Here is a 25,937-nt window from a genome sequence, read left to right as displayed (position 1 = left end):
AGCACATTGCAATTATTTTTGTATTATTTTACAAGGGCTTATTTTTCAGTCAGTATCCCACCTATATGTGAAATATGTTTACTTCAATTCAAGCTGTACAAGCTAAGATTTGCGTAATAGAAACGTATTGTCCCTTAGCAAGTGTAGAACTACTACCTATGGGCTATGCTCCTTTTCATGTGTTTTCCGCCAAGCAATGGAATGCTCTTCCTGAAAAGTTAAGGAACAGTACTTTGTCTGATTTCAAGAGATGTGTACTAAGCCTGGATACTTTTGCCCAGTAAAACGAATTTGTAAAATTATAGTTACCAGTTTCAGATGTCTTATTTTTATTTATCTTTTTTTCTGGAATTGTTTTGTTTCTGTCAACGTTACATATTTCTCGGAGATATTAAGGGCGAGTTAAGGCCGATTTAGACGGTACAACTTTGCTTAATACTGTCGCATGCGATTTCTAGAGCGCGCACTGCTAGCCTGTTCAATGCTCCTAGAGAGAAGCGCGAGGGGACGAAAACGAGGGCGACTGGGGGAGAGGAAAACAGATAAAGAAGAGGAGCCTGTAATCATTTTCTTAAATACCTCATGCCGCCTATTTTTTCCAAGATGTGTCAAAATTTCAAAATGTCAAACTTTTTATTGTCACGGGAGACCCAAAAGTCTAGGAGACATCTTGTACACGCGAAACTTAAACCTTTACGTTCTCAAGGGTGCAAACCACCGGGAACTGTTAAATGTGGAGGTAGACGATGTCAGGTCTGTGAGCATCTTACCATAGGGGACAGTTTCGAGTCAACTAAAACTAAAACTAATTGTAATTCTAGCAATGTTGTCTATTTGTTGTGTTGTAAAGTGTGTAGGATTTGAGTCATCTCTGTACTACCCCAGCGTGATGTAAGAGGAACGTCACGTGTGTTGCAAAATTGGTTTTAAAAGACGGTAGTCAATATCCCTTTTATATTGTTTTCGGCCTGTTGGTGTTAGCTTTTGCACTGAGTTTTTGTCTTGTTGAAGCGAAATAAACTTGTTATCCCTTGTTTTGTTGTTCTCTTAAAATGTTCTCGCTTACTGAAAATGTTGGGAAAATAATAAGCGCCCACCACCCTGGCGAGAATAAGCGCCCACCCTTATGGGACCAAAATAGAATAAGCACCCAGCGGTTAATCGAATAAATACGGTAATCAGTGTACATCACTGAAGAAGCTAAAAAAATTAAAAAGCTGAAAAGAAAACGATCCTACCCAGACAAAAACCAGTTTACGGGCTTGCAGTGTATGTTAAACCAGTTCTTAATGAGCCCGTGAATTTCCCACAATCAAGCGGGACTGTATGCAAATACGAATATATGAACTCTATTCGACCGATCAAAGCTTGTGCGCATTTCTTTGCACATTTTGTAATATCCATAACATCAGCACATATATAGCTCAGATCCGCCATACAAATCACACAAATACAGTAATAATTTCATTTTTTTTTTAGTTCTTTATTTCATCAATTATTGAAGAGATCTGATTACATGCCTGGGATTTTTTAAATAAAACTTGTGTTAATTGACTATCAACCAATTCTTCTACGGCAGCGAAAATTTATAAGTTTCAAATTGTGGTTCAACACAAACAACCACCACAAGCGAGGTTGTTATATGGATATGGAACTTCTTCGATACTTTCCAACATCAAAAATGCAACAGGCAACATTGCTGGCACTTTGGATGACTGTGGAAGCGCATCTGATGAGAACAAAAACATGTACAGGGAAAGTGAATGAGACGAGTGATTTGGCCACCATTTTGATAAGTCATCAGTCAGATAAAACCACTCAAGAAAATCAAAGGAATATTATACTTAATGGAAAATGGATTAGTTAAACTAATGGATTAGTTTTTCGATGCTTAACATTCATCCTTCTTGTTGGGAAAATGTTGCCCTTGTCATCCACAAAAAACATGTCATACCGATTTGATATCGTTACTGTGCGCCCAAATGAAACTCGTGTATCCTCTTATCGGCTCAGTCAATTATTAATGAGATGCCCCTCCCCCCACCCCCCACCAACCCTCACCTGGGGTAATTGGGGCATTTGTAGACTTCAAAGGGGAAATATCCCCATTATGACAAACATCCAAAGAATGCCCGTGGGATTGGTCATGCGGCTTGGAAATGATTGAGCCTTTAAATTAAAAGTAAAGTACGCAGTTTTTCGGCTCTTCTTCTGATAACTATTTTATTTACCTTTGAAGTCGGTTGTCTTGGAATGCTCCTCCACCGTTTGCAGCGAGTTTTCATCCCGGAGCACAATCTGCGGCAACACATATCGAATAGCATTGAACATTAGGAGAACTTAAAGGGGCAGTGTCACCTATTTTTTGTGTCACTTTGAACAGCCAAAAAACGTATTTGTAATCGATGGAATCGGCAAAATAATGGTTCAGTTTTGTTAATAACAAACCTACTTTTTGAGCAACGAAACGAGTAATAATTATGTTTGGCTGCTCGTGGCTAGGATGGAAATGGATTGCAACTTAAAAAAATTGGCCAAATTTTCCAAGTTCATCTTGTGTATTATAGAGAAGTCGCTAAAAACCTGATCATAGTTTGTCCTTCTCCGTTGAAATCCGTTAATATTTTCTTCCTGGCACTCTAAGAGCAATTTCATTTTAGAAAAAAAGTCTTGAGCAGTTTTGATCAAAATACAGCAAAATGACCGTGACAGTGACCCTTTAATTAGAAACTCTTTTGAAAACACAAATTGTTATATGTACCTTGTCAGTTGCGGACATTCTCGAAGATATGCGGTGAAACGTCTGTCCTGGTTGTTTGAAAGCTGAATATTACTTTGAAGCAGGCCCAGAGAAATCGATGCTCGTTCTTTGGAAGTTATAACTTTTATAGCAAAGAAAGTGATCACAAATAAACCCCGTGAAATAAAGTTAACCAATCCAATTCAATCCAGCTTCATCGTGATTATGAGAAGTTTGTCACATGAGGCAATCATTGAACCCTGGAGTGGGGGTGGTTTAGGTAATGTTTAAAACAAGAGCAGCAGTACTTTATCGGGATTTAAAACCACGAGACGCAGGCGAGTGGTTTTAGACCAGATAAAACACGTGTTGGGAGTGTTTTGAACGGCCTCAAAACATTCCTAGAAAAGCGTGTGTCAAGAGAGTTCATAACAATGATGCTTTTGTGAACGTTGGAAATTAGCATACGAGAAAAACATGAAACACCGTACATTAATAAGGAGGAGGTTTTATCAGGTTTTAAAACCACTGCACATGATGTTTTATCGACCATTTGATAGGTCAATGGGCTTATGAATTATTAATGTGTTTTTGAAAAGTCTAAAACTCTGAACGAGTTATTTTCACACTGATGAACTCTTTACAGTACTGTGAGACGCGATATATATAATTCACAGTGGCAATGTTCAATCCCTGATTAAACCATTCAACAACACTAGATATTCTGAGGCAGTCAGTTGGTGTTTGTAAGATGCGATGTTAGTTGAGTATGTTAGCCGCAGTTTTCGAAGGCTGAAATGCGTGATCGACGTTGAAAATGCAGCTGATGAACGGAATTGAACCCCTAGCTCTAATCCGTTTAACAACCTGTACATGTAGCAACATGTTAAATCGCGTGATCGACTTTGGAAATGTAGCCTTTGGACTTGCATAAATCCAATCGCGTGATCGATATTAAAAATTGTTAAATGGTACGATTGTCAGCGATGAAAAATATTCACAACGCATTTAGTTTGCTTTATTTGGTTCTTGGGACTTATTACTAGTTACGAAGCGTAGAAATAAGTCATTGTCTAGTTGGAAAAATGTTACAAAAAAACATGAATTGACACACTTCTTTCGTTACGCAATTGTCTCACAATGATACCGATCAATTTTTATTTTCTGCTGATATAAGAAGACGATTTGCTTCAGTTCGCTGTTGTAGTTTGAGCTGGTTATTTTTACTTATGATTAACAGATAATTTGTCCTGTCCTGAATTCGGTGTAAAACGGGTGTTCCATGATTTCTATACACCTCCGCGGAAACGAAAACAAAAAAAACAAAAAAACCGCAAACAGAAAGCCTGAAATATAGCCTGGAGTGATAGGGTATTTTCACTTACTCTTCTGTTTGGAATGAAACATTCAACAGAGATTTTGTTGCCAGCATTCCACACACGAAAGCTACATATCTAATAGAAGTTTAATCGTGTAATCAAAGCGCTAGTTGTGCGCCAACTCATGAATGGAACAGGTGAATGTAATGATACATGTATTTTGGATTTTGTCTAAACTTTGTTATTTGCTTATTCCTTGCCCAATGAAACTAGATACATGTGAAAGACTTTGGTTGCCTTAACTCTTTCACTGCCAAATTTCTTGGACTCTCTGGACAATTATCTCGATGTAGATGACCAAACCGGATTTAGTTGTCCTATATGAAGATCTCCTTTGAAATGTTCGCTGCTCTGCAATAACGAGGACTCAAGTTTTTTTGTGACGTCACCTATTTGAAGCGTTGTTGTTTTGCTCGCGAGCACAAACACATTCTAATCAGTAAGTAGTCGGTTTATAAGTGTACTTTCGGGCCATTTTCCACTGCAGAAGCTCCCAGGCTGGCATCATAAAGCTGGAATGGAGAGTAGAGGCAATCCTCTGAAAGAATCCAGAGGTGAGAGATAATTTCATAGAGACTGGGACGCCAAAAGTGTTTGTATCGAGTCATGGTGGCTCACGAGTGAAGTTGTCTCTCTGGCCGTTCTGTGGCTGGATTCTCGGACCTACCAAGACAATTTGGGCGAGATTTGACTTGCAAAGAAAACGATGTGTGCGATATTTTGCCAGTAGGACCGGGTGGCTTGACACTTATAAAAAAAAAACTAAACTACAGAATTAAGATGGCGGGACTTCCATTTCGTCGTTGTATCGAAATTACCCAGAATGCAACTCGGACGGCAAAGGGGAAATCACGGGCTTTGAAAAGTGGCTCGAATCAAATGGCTGATGTTCGAACAGCTGTACGCGTGAGAGGCAAAATTGGAGATAAATGCTTAGTCATGAGATTAAAGTTTGCTGTCATAAAGGAATTTTGGTTTTAAAATGAGATTTTGAATTAAAAAATTGGAAGCAAAGATGTGTGTTTTTCAGCTTTCCTCGATGCCGCAGAAAACGGGCATTCTTGGTTTTGCTTAAAAATAAATGTTGATATGGAACGGCAAACGGAGGATAAACTCAGTTTATTGGCTCTTAAAGCCTAAAACACTTACTAATTGACGCTATTAGTAGACCATAATAACCAGATTGCTGGATTTGAGAACGTGGCCAATCTTGAAAGTGGTAGCCTCTAAAACGGCGAGATTAGTCGCCTTTAGCGGTGAAAGGGTTAATAATTACACTTTTGAATACAGGACCTTGAATTGCTTAGCAAGGTTGAAATGACTTTGCTGTATAATAAGCACATTGCAATTATTTTTGTATTATTTTACAAGGGCTTATTTTTCAGTCAGTATCCCACCTATATGTGAAATATGTTTACTTCAATTCAAGCTGTACAAGCTAAGATTTGCGTAATAGAAACGTATTGTCCCTTAGCAAGTGTAGAACTACTACCTATGGGCTATGCTCCTTTTCATGTGTTTTCCGCCAAGCAATGGAATGCTCTTCCTGAAAAGTTAAGGAACAGTACTTTGTCTGATTTCAAGAGACGTGTACTAAGCCTGGATACTTTTGCCCAGTAAAACGAATTTGTAAAATTATAGTTACCAGTTTCAGATGTCTTATTTTTATTTATCTTTTTTTCTGGAATTGTTTTGTTTCTGTCAACGTTACATATTTCTCGGAGATATTAAGGGCGAGTTAAGGCCGATTTAGACGGTACAACTTTGCTTAATACTGTCGCATGCGATTTCTAGAGCGCGCACTGCTAGCCTGTTCAATGCTCCTAGAGAGAAGCGCGAGGGGACGAAAACGAGGGCGACTGGGGGAGAGGAAAACAGATAAAGAAGAGGAGCCTGTAATCATTTTCTTAAACACCTCATGCCGCCTATTTTTTCCAAGATGTGTCAAAATTTCAAAATGTCAAACTTTTTATTGTCACGGGAGACCCAAAAGTCTAGGAGACATCTTGTACACGCGAAACTTAAACCTTTACGTTCTCAAGGGTGCAAACCACCGGGAACTGTTAAATGTGGAGGTAGACGATGTCAGGTCTGTGAGCATCTTACCATAGGGGACAGTTTCGAGTCAACTAAAACTAAAACTAATTGTAATTCTAGCAATGTTGTCTATTTGTTGTGTTGTAAAGTGTGTAGGATTTGAGTCATCTCTGTACTACCCCAGCGTGATGTAAGAGGAACGTCACGTGTGTTGCAAAATTGGTTTTAAAAGACGGTAGTCAATATCCCTTTTATATTGTTTTCGGCCTGTTGGTGTTAGCTTTTGCACTGAGTTTTTGTCTTGTTGAAGCGAAATAAACTTGTTATCCCTTGTTTTGTTGTTCTCTTAAAATGTTCTCGCTTACTGAAAATGTTGGGAAAATAATAAGCGCCCACCACCCTGGCGAGAATAAGCGCCCACCCTTATGGGACCAAAATAGAATAAGCACCCAGCGGTTAATCGAATAAATACGGTAATCAGTGTACATCACTGAAGAAGCTAAAAAAATTAAAAAGCTGAAAAGAAAACGATCCTACCCAGACAAAAACCAGTTTACGGGCTTGCAGTGTATGTTAAACCAGTTCTTAATGAGCCCGTGAATTTCCCACAATCAAGCGGGACTGTATGCAAATACGAATATATGAACTCTATTCGACCGATCAAAGCTTGTGCGCATTTCTTTGCACATTTTGTAATATCCATAACATCAGCACATATATAGCTCAGATCCGCCATACAAATCACACAAATACAGTAATAATTTCATTTTTTTTTTAGTTCTTTATTTCATCAATTATTGAAGAGATCTGATTACATGCCTGGGATTTTTTAAATAAAACTTGTGTTAATTGACTATCAACCAATTCTTCTACGGCAGCGAAAATTTATAAGTTTCAAATTGTGGTTCAACACAAACAACCACCACAAGCGAGGTTGTTATATGGATATGGAACTTCTTCGATACTTTCCAACATCAAAAATGCAACAGGCAACATTGCTGGCACTTTGGATGACTGTGGAAGCGCATCTGATGAGAACAAAAACATGTACAGGGAAAGTGAATGAGACGAGTGATTTGGCCACCATTTTGATAAGTCATCAGTCAGATAAAACCACTCAAGAAAATCAAAGGAATATTATACTTAATGGAAAATGGATTAGTTAAACTAATGGATTAGTTTTTCGATGCTTAACATTCATCCTTCTTGTTGGGAAAATGTTGCCCTTGTCATCCACAAAAAACATGTCATACCGATTTGATATCGTTACTGTGCGCCCAAATGAAACTCGTGTATCCTCTTATCGGCTCAGTCAATTATTAATGAGATGCCCCTCCCCCCACCCCCCACCAACCCTCACCTGGGGTAATTGGGGCATTTGTAGACTTCAAAGGGGAAATATCCCCATTATGACAAACATCCAAAGAATGCCCGTGGGATTGGTCATGCGGCTTGGAAATGATTGAGCCTTTAAATTAAAAGTAAAGTACGCAGTTTTTCGGCTCTTCTTCTGATAACTATTTTATTTACCTTTGAAGTCGGTTGTCTTGGAATGCTCCTCCACCGTTTGCAGCGAGTTTTCATCCCGGAGCACAATCTGCGGCAACACATATCGAATAGCATTGAACATTAGGAGAACTTAAAGGGGCAGTGTCACCTATTTTTTGTGTCACTTTGAACAGCCAAAAAACGTATTTGTAATCGATGGAATCGGCAAAATAATGGTTCAGTTTTGTTAATAACAAACCTACTTTTTGAGCAACGAAACGAGTAATAATTATGTTTGGCTGCTCGTGGCTAGGATGGAAATGGATTGCAACTTAAAAAAATTGGCCAAATTTTCCAAGTTCATCTTGTGTATTATAGAGAAGTCGCTAAAAACCTGATCATAGTTTGTCCTTCTCCGTTGAAATCCGTTAATATTTTCTTCCTGGCACTCTAAGAGCAATTTCATTTTAGAAAAAAAGTCTTGAGCAGTTTTGATCAAAATACAGCAAAATGACCGTGACAGTGACCCTTTAATTAGAAACTCTTTTGAAAACACAAATTGTTATATGTACCTTGTCAGTTGCGGACATTCTCGAAGATATGCGGTGAAACGTCTGTCCTGGTTGTTTGAAAGCTGAATATTACTTTGAAGCAGGCCCAGAGAAATCGATGCTCGTTCTTTGGAAGTTATAACTTTTATAGCAAAGAAAGTGATCACAAATAAACCCCGTGAAATAAAGTTAACCAATCCAATTCAATCCAGCTTCATCGTGATTATGAGAAGTTTGTCACATGAGGCAATCATTGAACCCTGGAGTGGGGGTGGTTTAGGTAATGTTTAAAACAAGAGCAGCAGTACTTTATCGGGATTTAAAACCACGAGACGCAGGCGAGTGGTTTTAGACCAGATAAAACACGTGTTGGGAGTGTTTTGAACGGCCTCAAAACATTCCTAGAAAAGCGTGTGTCAAGAGAGTTCATAACAATGATGCTTTTGTGAACGTTGGAAATTAGCATACGAGAAAAACATGAAACACCGTACATTAATAAGGAGGAGGTTTTATCAGGTTTTAAAACCACTGCACATGATGTTTTATCGACCATTTGATAGGTCAATGGGCTTATGAATTATTAATGTGTTTTTGAAAAGTCTAAAACTCTGAACGAGTTATTTTCACACTGATGAACTCTTTACAGTACTGTGAGACGCGATATATATAATTCACAGTGGCAATGTTCAATCCCTGATTAAACCATTCAACAACACTAGATATTCTGAGGCAGTCAGTTGGTGTTTGTAAGATGCGATGTTAGTTGAGTATGTTAGCCGCAGTTTTCGAAGGCTGAAATGCGTGATCGACGTTGAAAATGCAGCTGATGAACGGAATTGAACCCCTAGCTCTAATCCGTTTAACAACCTGTACATGTAGCAACATGTTAAATCGCGTGATCGACTTTGGAAATGTAGCCTTTGGACTTGCATAAATCCAATCGCGTGATCGATATTAAAAATTGTTAAATGGTACGATTGTCAGCGATGAAAAATATTCACAACGCATTTAGTTTGCTTTATTTGGTTCTTGGGACTTATTACTAGTTACGAAGCGTAGAAATAAGTCATTGTCTAGTTGGAAAAATGTTACAAAAAAACATGAATTGACACACTTCTTTCGTTACGCAATTGTCTCACAATGATACCGATCAATTTTTATTTTCTGCTGATATAAGAAGACGATTTGCTTCAGTTCGCTGTTGTAGTTTGAGCTGGTTATTTTTACTTATGATTAACAGATAATTTGTCCTGTCCTGAATTCGGTGTAAAACGGGTGTTCCATGATTTCTATACACCTCCGCGGAAACGAAAACAAAAAAAACAAAAAAACCGCAAACAGAAAGCCTGAAATATAGCCTGGAGTGATAGGGTATTTTCACTTACTCTTCTGTTTGGAATGAAACATTCAACAGAGATTTTGTTGCCAGCATTCCACACACGAAAGCTACATATCTAATAGAAGTTTAATCGTGTAATCAAAGCGCTAGTTGTGCGCCAACTCATGAATGGAACAGGTGAATGTAATGATACATGTATTTTGGATTTTGTCTAAACTTTGTTATTTGCTTATTCCTTGCCCAATGAAACTAGATACATGTGAAAGACTTTGGTTGCCTTAACTCTTTCACTGCCAAATTTCTTGGACTCTCTGGACAATTATCTCGATGTAGATGACCAAACCGGATTTAGTTGTCCTATATGAAGATCTCCTTTGAAATGTTCGCTGCTCTGCAATAACGAGGACTCAAGTTTTTTTGTGACGTCACCTATTTGAAGCGTTGTTGTTTTGCTCGCGAGCACAAACACATTCTAATCGGTAAGTAGTCGGTTTATAAGTGTACTTTCGGGCCATTTTCCACTGCAGAAGCTCCCAGGCTGGCATCATAAAGCTGGAATGGAGAGTAGAGGCAATCCTCTGAAAGAATCCAGAGGTGAGAGATAATTTCATAGAGACTGGGACGCCAAAAGTGTTTGTATCGAGTCATGGTGGCTCACGAGTGAAGTTGTCTCTCTGGCCGTTCTGTGGCTGGATTCTCGGACCTACCAAGACAATTTGGGCGAGATTTGACTTGCAAAGAAAACGATGTGTGCGATATTTTGCCAGTAGGACCGGGTGGCTTGACACTTATAAAAAAAAAACTAAACTACAGAATTAAGATGGCGGGACTTCCATTTCGTCGTTGTATCGAAATTACCCAGAATGCAACTCGGACGGCAAAGGGGAAATCACGGGCTTTGAAAAGTGGCTCGAATCAAATGGCTGATGTTCGAACAGCTGTACGCGTGAGAGGCAAAATTGGAGATAAATGCTTAGTCATGAGATTAAAGTTTGCTGTCATAAAGGAATTTTGGTTTTAAAATGAGATTTTGAATTAAAAAATTGGAAGCAAAGATGTGTGTTTTTCAGCTTTCCTCGATGCCGCAGAAAACGGGCATTCTTGGTTTTGCTTAAAAATAAATGTTGATATGGAACGGCAAACGGAGGATAAACTCAGTTTATTGGCTCTTAAAGCCTAAAACACTTACTAATTGACGCTATTAGTAGACCATAATAACCAGATTGCTGGATTTGAGAACGTGGCCAATCTTGAAAGTGGTAGCCTCTAAAACGGCGAGATTAGTCGCCTTTAGCGGTGAAAGGGTTAATAATTACACTTTTGAATACAGGACCTTGAATTGCTTAGCAAGGTTGAAATGACTTTGCTGTATAATAAGCACATTGCAATTATTTTTGTATTATTTTACAAGGGCTTATTTTTCAGTCAGTATCCCACCTATATGTGAAATATGTTTACTTCAATTCAAGCTGTACAAGCTAAGATTTGCGTAATAGAAACGTATTGTCCCTTAGCAAGTGTAGAACTACTACCTATGGGCTATGCTCCTTTTCATGTGTTTTCCGCCAAGCAATGGAATGCTCTTCCTGAAAAGTTAAGGAACAGTACTTTGTCTGATTTCAAGAGACGTGTACTAAGCCTGGATACTTTTGCCCAGTAAAACGAATTTGTAAAATTATAGTTACCAGTTTCAGATGTCTTATTTTTATTTATCTTTTTTTCTGGAATTGTTTTGTTTCTGTCAACGTTACATATTTCTCGGAGATATTAAGGGCGAGTTAAGGCCGATTTAGACGGTACAACTTTGCTTAATACTGTCGCATGCGATTTCTAGAGCGCGCACTGCTAGCCTGTTCAATGCTCCTAGAGAGAAGCGCGAGGGGACGAAAACGAGGGCGACTGGGGGAGAGAAAAACAGATTAAGAAGAGGAGCCTGTAATCATTTTCTTAAACACCTCATGCCGCCTATTTTTTCCAAAATGTGTCAAAATGTCAAACTTTTTATTGTCACGGGAGACCCAAGAGTCTAGGAGACATCTTGTACACGCGAAACTTAAACCTTTACGTTCTCAAGGGTGCAAACCACCGGGAACTGTTAAATGTGGAGGTAGACGATGTCAGGTCTGTGAGCATCTTACCATAGGGGACAGTTTCGAGTCAACTAAAACTAAAACTAATTGTAATTCTAGCAATGTTGTCTATTTGTTGTGTTGTAAAGTGTGTAGGATTTGAGTCATCTCTGTACTACCCCAGCGTGATGTAAGAGGAACGTCACGTGTGTTGCAAAATTGGTTTTAAAAGACGGTAGTCAATATCCCTTTTATATTGTTTTCGGCCTGTTGGTGTTAGCTTTTGCACTGAGTTTTTGTCTTGTTGAAGCGAAATAAACTTGTTATCCCTTGTTTTGTTGTTCTCTTAAAATGTTCTCGCTTACTGAAAATGTTGGGAAAATAATAAGCGCCCACCACCCTGGCGAGAATAAGCGCCCACCCTTATGGGACCAAAATAGAATAAGCACCCAGCGGTTAATCGAATAAATACGGTAATCAGTGTACATCATTGAAGAAGCTAAAAAAATTAAAAAGCTGAAAAGAAAACGATCCTACCCAGACAAAAACCAGTTTACGGGCTTGCAGTGTATGTTAAACCAGTTCTTAATGAGCCCGTGAATTTCCCACAATCAAGCGGGACTGTATGCAAATACGAATATATGAACTCTATTCGACCGATCAAAGCTTGTGCGCATTTCTTTGCACATTTTGTAATATCCATAACATCAGCACATATATAGCTCAGATCCGCCATACAAATCACACAAATACAGTAATAATTTCATTTTTTTTTTAGTTCTTTATTTCATCAATTATTGAAGAGATCTGATTACATGCCTGGGATTTTTTAAATAAAACTTGTGTTAATTGACTATCAACCAATTCTTCTACGGCAGCGAAAATTTATAAGTTTCAAATTGTGGTTCAACACAAACAACCACCACAAGCGAGGTTGTTATATGGATATGGAACTTCTTCGATACTTTCCAACATCAAAAATGCAACAGGCAACATTGCTGGCACTTTGGATGACTGTGGAAGCGCATCTGATGAGAACAAAAACATGTACAGGGAAAGTGAATGAGACGAGTGATTTGGCCACCATTTTGATAAGTCATCAGTCAGATAAAACCACTCAAGAAAATCAAAGGAATATTATACTTAATGGAAAATGGATTAGTTAAACTAATGGATTAGTTTTTCGATGCTTAACATTCATCCTTCTTGTTGGGAAAATGTTGCCCTTGTCATCCACAAAAAACATGTCATACCGATTTGATATCGTTACTGTGCGCCCAAATGAAACTCGTGTATCCTCTTATCGGCTCAGTCAATTATTAATGAGATGCCCCTCCCCCCACCCCCCACCAACCCTCACCTGGGGTAATTGGGGCATTTGTAGACTTCAAAGGGGAAATATCCCCATTATGACAAACATCCAAAGAATGCCCGTGGGAATGGTCATGCGGCTTGGAAATGACTGAGCCTTTAAATTAAAAGTAAAGTACGCAGTTTTTCGCTCTTCTTCTGATAACTATTTTATTTACCTTTGAAGTCGGTTGTCTTGGAATGCTCCTCCACCGTTTGCAGCGAGTTTTCATCCCGGAGCACAATCTGCGGCAACACATATCGAATAGCATTGAACATTAGGAGAACTTAAAGGGGCAGTGTCACCTATTTTTTGTGTCACTTTGAACAGCCAAAAAACGTATTTGTAATCGATGGAATCGGCAAAATAATGGTTCAGTTTTGTTAATAACAAACCTACTTTTTGAGCAACGAAACGAGTAATAATTATGTTTGGCTGCTCGTGGCTAGGATGGAAATGGATTGCAACTTAAAAAAATTGGCCAAATTTTCCAAGTTCATCTTGTGTATTATAGAGAAGTCGCTAAAAACCTGATCATAGTTTGTCCTTCTCCGTTGAAATCCGTTAATATTTTCTTCCTGCCACTCTAAGAGCAATTTCATTTTAGAAAAAAAGTCTTGAGCAGTTTTGATCAAAATACAGCAAAATGACCGTGACAGTGACCCTTTAATTAGAAACTCTTTTGAAAACACAAATTGTTATATGTACCTTGTCAGTTGCGGACATTCTCGAAGATATGCGGTGAAACGTCTGTCCTGGTTTTTTGAAAGCTGAATATTACTTTGAAGCAGGCCCAGAGAAATCGATGCTCGTTCTTTGGAAGTTATAACTTTTATAGCAAAGAAAGTGATCACAAATAAACCCCGTGAAATAAAGTTAACCAATCCAATTCAATCCAGCTTCATCGTGATTATGAGAAGTTTGTCACATGAGGCAATCATTGAACCCTGGAGTGGGGGTGGTTTAGGTAATGTTTAAAACAAGAGCAGCAGTATTTTATCGGGATTTAAAACCACGAGACGCAGGCGAGTGGTTTTAGACCAGATAAAACACGTGTTGGGAGTGTTTTGAACGGCCTCAAAACATTCCTAGAAAAGCGTGTGTCAAGAGAGTTCATAACAATGATGCTTTTGTCAACGTTGGAAATTAGCATACGAGAAAAACATGAAACACCGTACATTAATAAGGAGGAGGTTTTATCAGGTTTTAAAACCACCGCATATGATGTTTTATCGACCGTTTGATGGGTCAATGGGCTTATGAATTATTAATGTGTTTTTGAAAAGTCTAAAACTCTGAACGAGTTATTTTCACACTGATGAACTCTTTACAGTACTGTGAGACGCGATATATATAATTCACAGTGGCAATGTTCAATCCCTGATTAAACCATTCAACAACACTAGATATTCTGAGGCAGTCAGTTGGTGTTTGTAAGATGCGATGTTAGTTGAGTATGTTAGCCGCAGTTTTCGAAGGCTGAAATGCGTGATCGACGTTGAAAATGCAGCTGATGAACGGAATTGAACCCCTAGCTCTAATCCGTTTAACAACCTGTACATGTAGCAACATGTTAAATCGCGTGATCGACTTTGGAAATGTAGCCTTTGGACTTGCATAAATCCAATCGCGTGATCGATATTAAAAATTGTTAAATGGTACGATTGTCAGCGATGAAAAATATTCACAACGCATTTAGTTTGCTTTATTTGGTTCTTGGGACTTATTACTAGTTACGAAGCGTAGAAATAAGTCATTGTCTAGTTGGAAAAATGTTACAAAAAAACATGAATTGACACACTTCTTTCGTTACGCAATTGTCTCACAATGATACCGATCAATTTTTATTTTCTCCTGATATAAGAAGACGATTTGCTTCAGTTCGCTGTTGTAGTTTGAGCTGGTTATTTTTACTTATGATTAACAGATAATTTGTCCTGTCCTGAATTCGGTGTAAAACGGGTGTTCCATGATTTCTATACACCTCCGCGGAAACAAAAACAAAAAAAAAACAAAAAAACCGTAAACAGAAAGCCTGAAATATAGCCTGGAGTGATAGGGTATTTTCACTTACTCTTCTGTTTGGAATGAAACATTCAACAGAGATTTTGTTGCCAGCATTCCACACACGAAAGCTACATATCTAATAGAAGTTTAATCGTGTAATCAAATCGCTAGTTGTGCGCCAACTCATGAATGGAACAGGTGAATGTAATGATACATGTATTTTGGATTTTGTCTAAACTTTGTTATTTGCTTATTCCTTGCCCAATGAAACTAGATACATGTGAAAGACTTTGGTTGCCTTAAGTCTTTCACTGCCAAATTTCTTGGACTCTCTGGACAATTATCTCGATGTAGATGACCAAACCGGATTTAGTTGTCCTATATGAAGATCTCCTTTGAAATGTTCGCTGCTCTACTATAACTCAAGTTTTTTTGTGACGTCACCTATTGGAAGCGTTGTTGTTTTGCTCGCGAGCACAAACACATTCTAATCGGTAAGTAGTCGGTTTATAAGTGTACTTTCGGGCCATTTTCCACTGCAGAAGCTCCCAGGCTGGCATCATAAAGCTGGAATGGAGAGTAGAGGCAATCCTCTGAAAGAATCCAGAGGTGAGAGGTGATTTCATAGAGACTGGGACGCCAAAAGTGTTTGTATCGAGTCATGGTGGCTCACGAGTGAAGTTGTCTCTCTGGCCGTTCTGTGGCTGGATTCTCGGACCTACCAAGACAATTTGGGCGAGATTTAACTTGCAAAGAAAACGATGTGTGCGATATTTTGCCAGTAGGACCGGGTGGCTTGACACTTATAAAGAAAAAACTAAACTACAGAATTAAGATGGCGGGACTTCCATTTCGTCGTTGTATCGAAATTACCCAGAATGCAACTCCGACGGCAAAGGGGAAATCACGGGCTTTGAAAAGTGGCTCGAATCAAATGGCTGATGTTCGAACAGCTGTACGCGTGAGAGGCAAAATTGGAGATAAATGCTTAGTCATGAGATTAAAGTTTGCTGTCATAAAGGAATTTTGGTTTTAAAATGAGATTTTGAATTAAAAAATTGGAAGCAAAGATGTGTGTTTTTCAGCTTTCCTCGATGCCGTGAATATTTTTCATCGCTGACAATCGTACCATTTAACAATTTTTAATATCGATCACGCGATTGGATTTATGCAAGTCCAAAGGCTACATTTTCAAAGTCGATCACGCGATTTAACATGTTGCTACATGTACAGGTTGTTAAACGGATTAGAGCTAGGGGTTCAATTCCGTTCATCAGCTGCATTTTCAACGTCGATCACGCATTTCAGCCTTCGAAAACTGCGGCTAACATACTCAACTAACATCGCATCTTACAAACACCAACTGACTGCCTCAGAATATCTAGTGTTGTTGAATGGTTTAATCAGGGATTGAACATTGCCACTGTGAATTATATATATCGCGTCTCACAGTACTGTAAAGAGTTTATCAGTGTGAAAATAACTCGTTCAGAGTTTTAGACTTTTCAAAAACACATTAATAATTCATAAGCCCATTGACCTATCAAATGGTCGATAAAACATCATGTGCAGTGGTTTTAAAACCTGATAAAACCTCCTCCTTATTAATGTACGGTGTTTCATGTTTTTCTCGTATGCTAATTTCCAACGTTGACAAAAGCATCATTGTTATGAACTCTCTTGACACACGCTTTTCTAGGAAAGTTTTGAGGCCGTTCAAAACACTCCCAGCACGTGTTTTATCTGGTCTAAAACCACTCGCCTGCGTCTCGTGGTTTTAAATCCCGATAAAATACTGCTGCTCTTGTTTTAAACATTACCTAAACTACCCCCACTCCAGGCTTCAATGATTGCCTCATGTGACAAACTTCTCATGATCACGATGAAGCTGGATTGAATTGGATTGGTTAACTTTATTTCACGGGGTTTATTTGTGATCACTTTCTTTGCTGTAAAAGTTATAACTTCGAAAGAACGAGCATCGATTTTTCTGGGCCTGCTTCAAAGTAATATTCAGCTTTCAAAAAACCAGGACAGACGTTTCAACGCATATCTTCGAGAATGTTCAAAACTGACAAGGTACATATAACAATTTGTGTTTTCAAAAGAGTTTCTAATTAAAGGGTCACTGTCACGGTCATTTTCCTGTATTTTGATCAAAACTGCTCAAGACTTTTTTTCTAAAATGAAATTGCTCTTAGAGTGCCAGGAAGAAAATATTAACGGATTTCAACGGAGAAGGACAAACTATGATCAGGTTTTTAGCGACTTCTCTATAATACACAAGATAAACTTGGAAAAATTGGCCAATTTTTTTAAGTTGCAATCCATTTCCATCCTAGCCACGAGTAGCCAAACATAATTATTACTCGTTTCGTTGCTCAAAAAGTAGGTTTGTTATTAACAAAACTGAACCATTATTTTGCCGATTCCATCGATTACAAATACGTTTTTTGGCTGTTCAAAGTGACACAAAAAATAGGTGACACTGCCCCTTTAAGTTCTCCTAATGTTCAATGCTATTCGATATGTGTTGCCGCAGATTGTGCTCCGGGATGAAAACTCGCTGCAAACGGTGGAGGAGCATTCCAAGACAACCGACTTCAAAGGTAAATAAAATAGTTATCAGAAGAAGAGCCGAAAAACTGCGTACTTTACTTTTAATTTAAAGGCTCAATCATTTCCAAGCCGCATGACCAATCCCACGGGCATTCTTTGGATGTTTGTCATAATGGGGGTATTTCCCTTTTGAAGTCTACAAGTACCCCAATTACCCCAGGTGAGGGTTGGTGGGGTGTGGGGGGAGGGGCATCTCATTAATAATTGACTGAGCCGATAAGAGGATACACGAGTTTCATTTGGGCGCTCAGTAACGATATCAAATCGGTATCGCATGTTTTTTGTGGATGACAAGGGCAACATTTTCCCAAGAAGAAGGATGAATGTTAAGCATCGAAAAACTAATCCATTAGTTTAACTAATCCATTTACCGTTAAGTATAATATTCGTTTTATTTTCTTGAGTGGTTCAGTTATCTGACTGATGACTTATCAAAATGGTGGCGAAATCACTCGTCTCATTCACTTTCCCTGTACATGTTTTTGTTCTCATCAGATGCGCTGCCAAAGTCATCCAAAGTGCCAGCAATGTTGCCTGTTGCATTTTTGATGTTGGAAAGTATCGAAGAAGTTCCATATCCATATAACAACCTCGCTTGTTTTGGTTGTTTGTGTTGAACCACAATTTGAAACTTATAAATTTTCGCTGCCGTAGAAGAATTGGTTGATAGTCAATTAACACAAGTTTTATTTAAAAAATCCCAGGCATGTAATCAGATCTCTTGAATAATTGATGAAATAAAGAACTAAAAAAAAAATGAAATTATTACTGTATTTGTGTGATTTGTATGGGGGATCTGAGCTATATATGTGCTGATGTTATGGATATTACAAAATGTGTAAGGGTTATTGGCCTTGAACGAGGGGAATATATCACATATTTCCGAGGGACAGGTCAATAACATGCTTATCTTTTCGGTTGGTGAGGATTCCTAATAGAGACAAGGACCTTAAATAATTAAATGCTCATTTTATACCAGGTGGAAGTCAAATACATAACTTTTTTTAACGGCAGTAGTAGGCGGTGAGATTTCGGCCGTAAAGATGTTTTTCTCAACTTTTTTCTGAACTTTGGATTATTCACACAACAATTTGTATAAACAATTGCTTTTGTTTGCTGGTATGCGTGGTAAACATGTTTGTCACTCTTGCATAATCACTGCATTCAGTACACTACACGTGGTTGAGCGGCTGCTGTTAAATTTTGGAAATAGTGTGCAGTCGGCTATCGTTCCGTGTGGAAACAACGATGAGCGATTGTTAAGATGAAGTCTTTTTAACCGAAAACTTCTTACACTGTCTTTGCTGAACGGATTAGTGGTCGTATTCCGGCAAATGTAAAGAAAGCTACCAGTGGGACAGTACGAGTATGGAATGAGTGGTCGCCGATGAAAGAACCTCCCTACCAACTAGTAGTCGACAAGAAGATGAGTTTGAGTTTGTTGTTGCGCCTGTTATTGAAGCACTAGTAGTAGTAGTAGTAGTAGTAGTAGTAGTAGTAGTAGTAGTAGTAGTAGTAGTAGTAGTAGGGGTAAAAGTTATGTTGTTCATTTTTTCTTTAATAATAAACGATTAAGAACTTGTTGAAATGTTTGAAATTACTAAATAAGGGGAATAAGTCGAGCAATATATGGCGAGGGGGGGGGGGGAACCCCTCGTTATAATTCCCTCGTCCGTTGTTATCAGCTATTGTTTTCAGCCCCGCCCTCCCCTTTTACAACCAAAGCCGCACCCAGATTTTCAGACAGTTAATAATTGACAGGGGCTATTGAATATATTCAACCGAAAAAACAAAGGAAAGCGAGCCAACTGAAAAATAAGCAAAGAAATGCGCACAAGCTTTGATCGGTCGAATAGAGTTCATATATTCGTATTTGCATACAGTCCCGCTTGATTGTGGGAAATTCACGGGCTCATTAAGAACTGGTTTAACATACACTGCAAGCCCGTAAACTGGTTTTTGTCTGGGTAGGATCGTTTTCTTTTCAGCTTTTTAATTTTTTTAGCTTCTTCAGTGATGTACACTGATTACCGTATTTATTCGATTAACCGCTGCGTGCTTATTCTATTTTGGTCCCATAAGGGTGGGCGCTTATTCTCGCGAGGGTGGTGGGCGCTTATTATTTTCCCAACATTTTCAGTAAGCGAGAACATTTTAAGAGAACAACAAAACAAGGGATAACAAGTTTATTTCGCTTCAACAAGACAAAAACTCAGTGCAAAAGCTAACACCAACAGGCCGAAAACAATATAAAAGGGATATTGACTACCGTCTTTTAAAACCAATTTTGCAACACACGTGACGTTCCTCTTACATCACGCTGGGGTAGTACAGAGATGACTCAAATCCTACACACTTTACAACACAACAAATAGACAACATTGCTAGAATTACAATTAGTTTTAGTTTTAGTTGACTCGAAACTGTCCCCTATGGTAAGATGCTCACAGACCTGACATCGTCTACCTCCACATTTAACAGTTCCCGGTGGTTTGCACCCTTGAGAACGTAAAGGTTTAAGTTTCGCGTGTACAAGATGTCTCCTAGACTTTTGGGTCTCCCGTGACAATAAAAAGTTTGACATTTTGACACATTTTGGAAAAAATAGGCGGCATGAGGTGTTTAAGAAAACGATTACAGGCTCTTCTTCTTTATCTGTTTTTCTCTCCTTCAGTCGCCCTCGTTTTCGTCCCCTCGTCCTGTCCTTCGCGCTTCTCTCTAGGAACATTGAACAGGCTAGCAGTGCGCGCTCTAGAAATCGCATGCGACAGTATTAAGCAACAGTTGTACCGTCTAAATCGGCCTTAACTTGCCCTTAATATCTCCGAGAAATATGTAACGTTGACAGAAACAAAACAATTCCAGAAAAAAAGATAAATAAAAATAAGACATCTGAAACTGGTAACTATAATTTTACAAATTCGTTTTACTGGGCAAAAGTATCCAGGCTTTGTACACGTCTCTTGAAATCAGAAAAAGTACTGTTCCTTAACTTTTCAGGAAGAGCATTCCATTGCTTGGCGGAAAACACATGAAAAGGAGCATAGCCCATAGGTAGTAGTTCTACACTTGCTAAGGGACAATACGTTTGTACTACGCAAATCTTAGCTTGCACAGCTTGAATTGAAGTAAACATATTTCACATATAGGTGGGATACTGACTGAAAAATAAGCCCTTGTAAAATAATACAAAAATAATTGCAATGTGCTTATTATACAGCAAAGTCATTTCAACCTTGCTAAGCAATTCAAGGTCCTGTATTCAAAAGTGTAATTATTAACCCTTTCACCGCTAAAGGCGACTAATCTCGCCGTTTTAGAGGCTACCACTTTCAAGATTGGCCACGTTCTCAAATCCAGCAATCTGGTTATTATGGTCTACTAATAGCGTCAATTAGTAAGTGTTTTAGGCTTTAAGAGCCAATAAACTGAGTTTATCCTCCGTTTGCCGTTCCATATCAACATTTATTTTCAAGCAAAACCAAAAATGCCCGTTTTCTGCGGCATCGAGGAAAGCTGAAAAACACACATCTTTGCTTCCAATTTTTTAATTCAAAATCTCATTTTAAAACCAAAATTTCTTTATGACAGCAAACTTTAATCTCATGATTAAGCATTTATCTCCAATTTTGCCTCTCACTCGTACAGCTGTTTGAACATCACTGAGCCATTTGATTCGAGCCACTGTCCAGAGTCATGCGCACTGTAAAAGATATTATCTTACCTCGAGATATCGTCTTTTACTCAACACACCGTGCTCGCCGGACGTGTTCCTTCGCGCTCTGCAAATTACCGCCATTAGCATGAGTCAGACTCCTCAAGCACCAGGAGCGAGCGTCGCCACCATTTTGGCCGCAAACCCTACACCCCCTCCTGGGTCAGCCACCACCACCACAACGCCTGCAGCGTCGACAACTGCAACAGTGTCGGCCTAACAAACTGATCAAGGAGCCGCGGGCCCTTCAGCTCCGTCGGTGAGCCATTCAAAAGCCTCTTATCAGGTTAGCCTGTCTTTACTTACAGCACGCACAGTAGTTAGTGGTTTTGCAACTATAATGGCCTTTCGGTCCATTCTGATATGTTTTTGCGCCCCGAATTACCAGGGCAGGTCTTTTTACTGTGCCACCCTTTCTCTGTGGGATACCCTTTGGGTGTTAATTCAGTCAGCTAACTGTGTGGTTTCGTTTCTCGCCTTACTATGTCCCATTGCACAGTTTTCTCTTGGTTACACCCATTATCTCATTGTGCCGCGTTCGGTGTTTAGTTGTGTGCAGCAATGCCTTTGCTGCTCTAGCTTATTTTCTTATCAGTACGTGCTTATCATAGCTGGATATCATTGTGCCGCGTTCGGGTTTTAGTTGCGTGCAGCGATGCCTTGCTGCTCTAGCTTAGTTTCTTATCAGTACGCGATTATCATGCCTGGATATCTGTACCCCAGTCCGTATGGTTTACTAAGCATCTTATTGACAAGTTCGTGTCTTGTTTTTTCTATGTCGACCGGCATCATCTAATTTGCCATTCCCAGTCTTTTGGCCTCTGCAGTTTAGTAGGGTTGTACACAAATTCATGTTATCATTTTCTGAGAGCTGTCAATTTGGGTTTTGTTGTGCGACCATCACAGAAAACTGTCGTGTGATGTATTGTGCCACCAACACAGAAAACTGGCGTGTGACGTATTGTGCGACCAACACAGAAAACTGGCGTGTTATAAAACGTGCATGTGATACAGTTAGTATCGTGTGACTAAGATAGACCACCGCGTGTGGTAACGTGTCATGATTGTGTCCCCTATCGTGCGACCAACACAAAACTGGCTTGGATCGCTGCACAGTTTAATTCAGTGCTCAAAATGTAGCTACCACACAGAGAGCCGCCATGCATCGTGCTATAAAGGTTACACTAATGTGCGACCGAGAGAGCGGAAGTCTGGTTTGCACCTACCCCACTGACAGGGACATTGCCGAGGCGGACTTATTGAAACCGTTTGTTTTTTCGCAAGCTATTTTGGCGGGTATTCCCTTGCTTACCTGGAAAAATTGAGTACATCAATTCGTGAAGCGTGATATCGCTAGATTTAAGAGCACCTCCGATAGGAAGGAATTTCCTGTTAGCGTGTTCCGTGTTATAAAGTAATGTCTTACACATCTGTTTGATTTGTTATCTGTTTTCTTATTTCCTGTCATTCCGTTTACACTCAGGAACTTGTCGGCCTGGTAAAAGAGCTGAAAGGGGAGATAAGTTCTCTGAAAGGGACCGACCACACAAGGAGGTTCAGCCGTATGCGTGACGAACGTAAAGTCTATTGTCACGCCATCGATTTCAACGAAACAGTTGCCCTGAACAAACTACGGGCCACTTTAGACGAGGCACGCTTGTCAAAGGCGGACGACACAGCACAACTGTCAGCTCTATGGGACAGACTCGCCTTTGCTAAACAAGCTGGTCGCCAGGTCGATCTACGTGCCACCATCTTTGCCTGTTTGGCATCTGAAGCTGAGCGAGAGGCCGACAAACTTGTCCGTCGATACGAACAGCGATCCACCTCCAGGCAACCAGTGCAGTTTCGTGGGGAACGCTATCGAAGCTCCCAAGGTTTCAGACGCGACATGACTGACCGCCGCAGGGGTGCATCTAGAGACAAATGTTTTGCTTGTGGCGAAGCTGGCCACTTCGCCCGTGATTGCCGTAAACGGCGCGAGCAACCACCCCCCAAAAAGCCGCGCACAGATTGAATAATAAAGCTTGGTTATGTATTCATGTAATTACCTGTGTACTTCTCTCTACGTTGTCCTAGTTTCCATGACACACGCTGTCTTACATTATCTTTCGTCTGTTCAAGTTCAGTTGACCGATTCATCCGAGCTTAGATCTACTGTCTGGTAATCAAACCTTCAGCTGCTTGTATTCAAGTGGCGGGATGAGTCGGTCCTCCCTTTCCTAGGAGCTTTTTGTCACGCGTCCTTTGTCCTTTTTCTTTAGAACCCGGCCATCCCCAAATGGGAACTGGATTGCGATTTTCGTCCCTTAGAGGCTGAACGACGTTTTCAGCAGTGCGAACTACGCTTTACGAAATGGCCCTTTGGGAAGGGAGGACCGAGCTACTCATCCGCCGAGCCATCGATTGATGCGGTAGTAAGCGGCGCCATAAATGCCTCCGCTGCAGATGTCTGGGTACGGGACCCTGAAGTGTTTATGGCGGGGGAACCCCATCGTCACCTTGCCATTTGGGATCGGTTAACCCAGGATCATCCCCAGAGGGACTTGATCCTTGGATAGTTAAAAAATGGAATCTCATTTAAACAGTTCATCATCCCCTTCAAAGGGAATTATCGTCAAGAACAATTCAATCACTGTTCCCCCCCCCCCCCCCCCAATAAGTACTATTCGAACAATAAAAAGTGCAAATTTTATCGCGATATAATCTCGAGAGAGATTGAACAAAAGATAGCCATGCGGGCTATAAAAGTGTGGGGCAGAGTAGGAGAGAGCCCTCCGCCAGCTGTTGTCATGCCTCTCAGTATTGAGCCTTCCGAGCCTCGTTTAGTTCATAATCAACAGTATCTTAATTGTTTTATGCGTCATTGCCCTTTCTCCCTGGACCAAGTGGTTAATTTACCACGCTATTTGTCTCGTGACTCTTATCACACCAAACTAGACGATAAATCGGGTTTTGACCATTTTCTCCTATCCCCGGATAGCTTGCCCTACATGGGTGCCGAGTGGGGAGGCTGGTGGCTCGTGTGGCGAACGCTTCCCCAGGGATGGAAAGAAAGTCCCTATATTTACCAAACATTGGGTCAGGTGGCAACGCATGCGTTGAGAAATTATGGCATCCCATGCTCTCAGTACATGGACGATCGTCACCTTGGCGAGTTATGGGGGTCAAAGTGTAGGCGAGCTTCAAGTTTCGAGGCAGCGAACTGTGCCTTCTTCGTGGCTGCAACCCTTTTAACCCAGCTAGGATACTTCAGTTGCACATCTCCAAATGTGTTCATATCCCTACGCAGCGGTTAATATTCCTGGGGCACCTGGTTGACACTATACGTCAAACTTTCTCTATTCCAGAGGATAAAAAGGAGAAGTTCATCGCTCTGCGGGAAGAAATCTTGTCCCTTGAGCGGGTCACTCTAAACATGTTGCAACGTTTTCAGGGTAAATGCATATTTCTTACCCTCATGGTTCCCGCAGCACAGCTGTATACTCGGGTGGTCGCCCGGGCGATTTCACGTTGTCAAAGGCTAGGGGTGCCGATAAAACTCGAGGGAGATTTACGCGCAGAAATTCTTCACTGGCGTTTCCTGGACTCATGGACGGGGTGTGTCCCTTGGCGCGCCGAAGAACACAAAGTTGTAAAACTCCTAGGGTCCCACGCCTCACAATCTCGCTGGGGTGCAACTTTATCTCTTCCTGGAGGGGTAGAGACTACTGGCGACTATTTCAGTGAAGATCTAGGACACAAAGATATTGCTGTTAAAGAAGCCTTCGCCTTGCTCAGTGCCCTTCAAACCTTTTCCTCGCACTTAGAGAACGCACGGGTGGACATGTTGGTTGACAATAAAGTACTCTATCATGCATGGCTGCGAGAGGGTTGTAGAAATCAAGGCGTAAACTCCGTTCTAAAGCAAATCTTTGAGACCACCCTCCGCCTTAACATAGCTCTTCACGTAGAGTGGGTACCGAGTGCCTTAAGCCCCGCAGATCAACCCTCAAGGGAGTGGTCAGACGCTGACGTCATGCTGGCTCCAAATTTCTGGGAACGCGTGGAAGCTCTCGCTGGCCCCCACTCTATTGACCTCTCTAACAGTCAGTGTCTTCGCCACTACACCCCTCACCCCACCGCTTTGTCCACCGGGGTAAATTTCTTTGCACACAACCCACGCCTTGATGAGCAGGGAAGGGAGGAAAACGGTTACTTATTCCCTCCTATATATCTTATTGGCTCTGCAATTCAACACCTGTTATCCTCAAAGGCGAAGGCAACCATTCTCGTCCCAGGTATCATTCCCAGACCATATTGGTGGCCCGTACTCTGTCGGTGCGCGAACGAGCGGCACTTACTAGGCAAAAAGGGGAACCACGAGGTTCTGCTCTGGCCATCTAAGCAACACGGGTTTCATCAACCACGCCAACTCCCGTTGCCATGGGATTTATGGCTTTTTCTTATAAGAGGAGATAACCAATAACCAATTTGGCCTTTCTTTCCTTCAGCCTGAACTCCAGACATACATGCTCTGGAAACCTGTTATCCAAACGGAATGTTCTCGCTGCTTTGCGCCAAACGACCTACATTACCTCTTCTGTCAACAATGTGGCACACCACGACAGCCAGATACCCCTCCCAACAAGGACAACCAGAT

General features: G+C 40.4%; 4 long non-coding RNA genes across 5 annotated transcripts; 1 reads left to right on the top strand and 3 right to left on the bottom strand.

The window, feature by feature from the left end:
• Positions 1-1,459: 1,459 nt before the first annotated feature.
• Positions 1,460-2,910, bottom strand: LOC146484274 (uncharacterized). The gene is made up of 3 exons (XR_014863627.1): positions 2,762-2,910; positions 2,232-2,298; positions 1,460-1,729 (listed from the first exon to the last, which is right to left on the bottom strand). It is a non-coding gene; the product is annotated as an uncharacterized LOC146484274 (long non-coding RNA).
• A 4,004-nt stretch (positions 2,911-6,914) lies between these two features.
• Positions 6,915-8,322, bottom strand: LOC146484273 (uncharacterized). The gene is made up of 3 exons (XR_014863626.1): positions 8,217-8,322; positions 7,687-7,753; positions 6,915-7,184 (listed from the first exon to the last, which is right to left on the bottom strand). It is a non-coding gene; the product is annotated as an uncharacterized LOC146484273 (long non-coding RNA).
• Positions 8,323-12,361: 4,039 nt separating this feature from the next.
• On the bottom strand, positions 12,362-13,812 carry LOC146484272 (uncharacterized). The gene is made up of 3 exons (XR_014863636.1): positions 13,663-13,812; positions 13,133-13,199; positions 12,362-12,631 (listed from the first exon to the last, which is right to left on the bottom strand). It is a non-coding gene; the product is annotated as an uncharacterized LOC146484272 (long non-coding RNA).
• A 3,145-nt stretch (positions 13,813-16,957) lies between these two features.
• LOC146484271 (uncharacterized) lies at positions 16,958-18,342 on the top strand. Of its 2 annotated transcripts, XR_014863640.1 has the most exons (3): positions 16,958-17,040; positions 17,504-17,570; positions 18,076-18,342. It is a non-coding gene; the product is annotated as an uncharacterized LOC146484271 (long non-coding RNA). The 2 variants fall into 2 exon arrangements; XR_014863639.1 differs by lacking the exon at positions 16,958-17,040 and having other exon boundaries at positions 17,270-17,570.
• The last annotated feature ends 7,595 nt before the right edge of the window (positions 18,343-25,937 follow it).

Source organism: Pavona decussata, unplaced genomic scaffold (assembly GCF_977016875.1).
Source record: "Pavona decussata unplaced genomic scaffold, jaPavDecu1.1 SCAFFOLD_34, whole genome shotgun sequence".
Classification (NCBI taxonomy): domain Eukaryota; kingdom Metazoa; phylum Cnidaria; class Anthozoa; order Scleractinia; family Agariciidae; genus Pavona; species Pavona decussata.
This window is presented reverse-complemented; position numbering and strand designations above follow the sequence as displayed.